The sequence below is a fragment of the Bos taurus genome, unplaced genomic scaffold (genome assembly GCF_002263795.3).
Source record: "Bos taurus isolate L1 Dominette 01449 registration number 42190680 breed Hereford unplaced genomic scaffold, ARS-UCD2.0 Leftover_ScbfJmS_328, whole genome shotgun sequence".
Taxonomy (NCBI): domain Eukaryota; kingdom Metazoa; phylum Chordata; class Mammalia; order Artiodactyla; family Bovidae; genus Bos; species Bos taurus.
In genome coordinates, this window is record NW_020191641.1 from 1 (window position 1) to 4,356 (window position 4,356).

At 54.2% G+C, this 4,356-nt stretch overlaps 1 pseudogene; it reads left to right on the forward strand.

The window, feature by feature from the left end:
• The first annotated feature begins 2,306 nt into the window (after positions 1-2,306).
• LOC112445700 (uncharacterized) lies at positions 2,307-2,426 on the forward strand (annotated as a pseudogene).
• The last annotated feature ends 1,930 nt before the right edge of the window (positions 2,427-4,356 follow it).

The window sequence follows — 4,356 nt, forward strand, 5'->3', positions numbered from 1 at the left end:
AAGAAAGAGAGATCTGCCTCCTACTCATCGTAGGTGCTCCAGTTTTACTTACAGTGTGTGAAAGACAGAAAAAGCTCTTGGAAGCCTCAAGGGGTCACTTGGCTCGGCACTTTTGATCTCTGTGTATATTTGGCGAGTCAATTCTTTCCTTTCCTGGGTTGATGTGTACACTATATTCGAGGCACAATCTAAGGCATGAAGACATATCCATGCATAGAGGTTCTTGCTTTCACGGAACTCGTACAGCAGATTTCTACAAGTTAGGGCTTTTCAAATGCTCTAGAAGCATGTGAACGTTCAGTATGCTCCATTTTCATTTCAAAGAAAGATCGTTTGACTTCCATAGCAAAGGTGGAGACCTTCCAACGTTGAGTCCAAGACTTATACCTTGACCATTTCAGGCAAGTCTTGTGGTTCCTTCTGGAGGTGTGTGGCTCTTGCAGAAATGTGAAGATCTTCCATCGTCCTCAGACTTTGGTGTCATTTGCAATCATCCAGAAAGCTTCCAGGTCCAGGTTCCAGACCACCACCACACACAGTCAGTAGCCAACGGAGTGGATTCCAGGAATACGCATTGTTCACCGGCATTACCGTTGATATTGTTGCTGCACACTCAATGCAGTGGGCAGGGCCTGGATTGTCCACTGGGTCTCATGTGGAATGGAAAGAAGGGCTCCCCACCCCCCACAGACCCCCCACCCCCACTGTTGACAGCCTTGTGACGAGAAACGGTCCCCGAAACAAGAATCAGACAAAGCAGAGAAGCCCAGATGATAGTCCTTGAGATGAAGGAACTAAGCAGCTGGTTGAGATGGCACCAAGGGGAAAGGTTGCTCTTTTTGTCTGCCCCTCTACTCCTTTCTTCCTGGACACCTTAGGGCTTCGTCATGGAGATTTGAAAGAAAGTGCACAAAAGTCATATGTGTTGTATCAAGATTTTGAATTTAACCATCTCTCAAAAAGGAAGAGAGCTTCACCTGCACATGTTTCTTTCAAAAACGTCCATTGCTTTTCAATTCTAGGGTTTCTCTCTTGCCTTGTTCACTTAGCCTTAATAGTAAAAATCAACGAAAACTACATAAAGATTCACAGATACCAAAAAGGACAGCTTCTGTTTCTGAAATCATCTTTCCATTTAGTAGAACACGAGCTCTATTCTTTGTATTTTGCCTAGGGAATTAGCAATGTCCTGGTTCAGATGGCAAGGTATCCCCACCCAGGAGATTGGGGTTCGATCCCTGGGTCCGGAAGATGCCTCCCGTAGAAGGAAATGGCAACCCACTCCAGTATCCTCGCCTGGGAAATGCCACGGACAGAGGAGCCTGATGGGCCGCAGTCCATGGGTCGTATCAAAGTTGGGCTCAATCCAGCAACTACGAACAGAAGTAATTCCAAAGACCACACTCAAGTGTGTGTGTGTGTGTGTGTGTGTGTGTGTGTGTCTGTATCTCCTCTTGCCGTCTTGGAGTCTGTCTCGGAATCTTCATGTATTTCTGCCTCTGTATCTCCTGACAGCCAGCCGCCGGCGCGTTCGTCTGGCCCCGGCCTCTCCCAGGCGCTCTGGTTCTGGCTGAGGAGCTTGCGCAGGCCAGCTGTCTCCCTTGGCGTGGGTGCGTGCGAGTGTCTGTGTGTCTGTCTGTGTGCCTGCCTGTGGCTCGTCTGCTCTCTCAGGAAGGTCGAGGGCTTGGCGTGGGGGCAAAGGGGGGGCCTCGGTAGTGCGAAGGGGAGGGGCTGAGGCGCTCCGCTCGACCGCGCCTTCCTGGCTTCTGGTGGGTTTGGGCACCGGACAGGTGCCGCGCAAGTTGGGCGCTCAAGTTTCGCTGCGCCTAGGCCCGCAGGAGGTTCAGAGGCCCCTGGGCCGCGGGGGTTGGGAGGCGGCGGGCGCCGAAGACCGACACCTCCGGGGCCGCGCGGGCCTGAGCAGCGCATGGGATCGGGGGGAGGCCCCGCTCAGCGAGCGCGGCCGGGTCTGGAGTGGCCGCGGGTGGGAGGGCGCCGAGACCTCCACACCCCTCAGCCCAGCCCCTAGGCCCCGCGCGCACGCACGCACGCACGCCCTCCCGGTCAATGGGGGGTCCTGGAAGCCCCTCGGGCCCCCGGGCCCGGCCAGGCGCTTGCTGCTCTGGTGTTGGCGGTGTTCGGGGGGGCGGGCCGGCGTCAGCAGGCTGGAGTCCGGTCGCGGGTCGTGCGGCTCAAGTACAGCACGCCCCGCGACGAGAGGTGTGGCCCGTTGGCCCGACCTGCAGGGCAGAGCGAAAGGGAGGCGAAGCGCAAGGCTCTTAGGGCGCCCCGAGCCAACCGCCACCGTCTCAGGCCCTATCAGCCTGAAGGCGCCCGATCTCGTCTGATCTCGGAAGCTAAGCAGGGTCGGGCCTGGTTAGGATCTTGGATGGGAGACCACCTGGGAATCCCGGGTGCTCGAGGCTTTTTGCCTACCAGAAGAGGTCCTTTAGCCCCCGCCGCGCGTCCCGATTCTTGGATCCCCCCCGCAGCCCCAGCCCCTCCCGGGCCGCGGGGAGCGGGTGGCCGGGGCCCCGACTCGCGCTGCAGACCTGGGTTGCCTCCGCGCGGCCCGCGAGCCCCTCCGCATTCGCATTCGGCTTCCAGGACACCCGACGACCGGCAGTCCCGTCTCCATCTGGGGCTCCTTTGGCTTGCCTCAGGCAATCCCGGGGCTTGCACCGACTCAAGCCAGATCCCCAGCACCCCCCCCCACCCCCTGCCTCGCAGGCCATCGCGCATGCGCATGTGCGCGCGCACGCACAGATAGATGTGCCCAAACGGGGCATCTATCTTGTTCAATTATACTGTGGGTGGATCTATGCCTGGGAGTCGGACTGCTGAACCATAATCTACTTCCACTTTTAGTTCCTTCGGGAACCTCCATAATCTTTTCCATACCGGCTCTACCCACGCCCATTCCTACTCACCGTGGAGGAGAGTTCCCTTTGCTCCACATCTTCTCCAGCTTTGGTTATTGACAGACATCGCAGTGAGGCCCAATCGGACTCATGTGAAGTGGTCCCTCCTTGGAGTTTGGAGTTGAGCCTCTCCAATCATTAGTGATGTGGAGCAAGATGACCTTTTGGAAATGCAGATGCAATGCTGTCACCTCCCTGCTCCAACGGCTCTCGTATTTTCCCAGCATATTGAAGATACGACCACTTCCCTTCAGGCTTGCTCCTCACGTTCTTCTCTGATGTCTTTTGCCTGGAATGCCCTCTGCACTCTTTGGCTTCCATCCCATAGGGCATTTTTCGTTTCTTGAATGTCCTAAGTTTCCCTGGTCACATAGCCTTCCAAGATGCTATTTTCCCTGCCTGAAATTCTTCCTGCATCTCAACCCTGGTTTACCTAGGTTCAACCTATGGACCTCAACGAAATGGTGCCTCTGGAAAGCCTTCCCTGACACCCAGGTTTTGTGGTGAGGGAAGAGGCCCCTCTATAGGTTCTCAAAGGATCTGCCTGTCATGTATCATTAGAGTCGTCTCAGTGAAAGCAGGAACTCTGTGTCTTCTTCTCTCCGCCTTCTATTCCCTGAAACTTATTACATGCCTCCTAGCTCATCGTAGGTGCTCAGTATTTACTTAGTGTGTGAAAGACAGAAAAGCTCTTGGAAGCCTCAAGGGGTCACTTGGCTCGGCACTTTTGATCTCTGTGTATATTTGGCGAGTCAATTCTTTCCTTTCCTGGGTTGATGTGTACACTATATTCGAGGCACAATCTAAGGCATGAAGACATATCCATACATAGAGGTTCTTGCTTTCAAGGAACTCGTACAGCAGATTTCTACAAGTTAGGGCTTTTCAAATGCTCTAGAAGCATGTGAACGTTCAGTATGCTCCATTTTCATTTCAAAGAAAGATCGTTTGACTTCCATAGCAAAGGTGGAGACCTTCCAACGTTGAGTCCAAGACTTATACCTTGACCATTTCAGGCAAGTCTTGTGGTTCCTTCTGGAGGTGTGTGGCTCTTGCAGAAATGTGAAGATCTTCCATCGTCCTCAGACTTTGGTGTCATTTGCAATCATCCAGAAAGCTTCCAGGTCCAGGTTCCAGACCACCACCGCACACAGTCAGTAGCCAACGGAGTGGATTCCAGGAATACGTGTTGTTCACCCGCATTACCATTGATATTGTTGCTGCACACTCAATGCAGTGGGCAGGGCCTGGATTGTCCACTGGGTCTCATGTGGAATGGAAAGAAGGGCTTCCCCCCCCCCACAGACCCCCCACCCCCACTGTTGACAGCCTTGTGACGTGAAACGGTCCCCGAAACAAGATTCAGACAAACCAGAGAAGCCCAGATGATAGTCCTTGAGATGAAGGAACTAAGCAGCTGGTTGAGATGGCACCA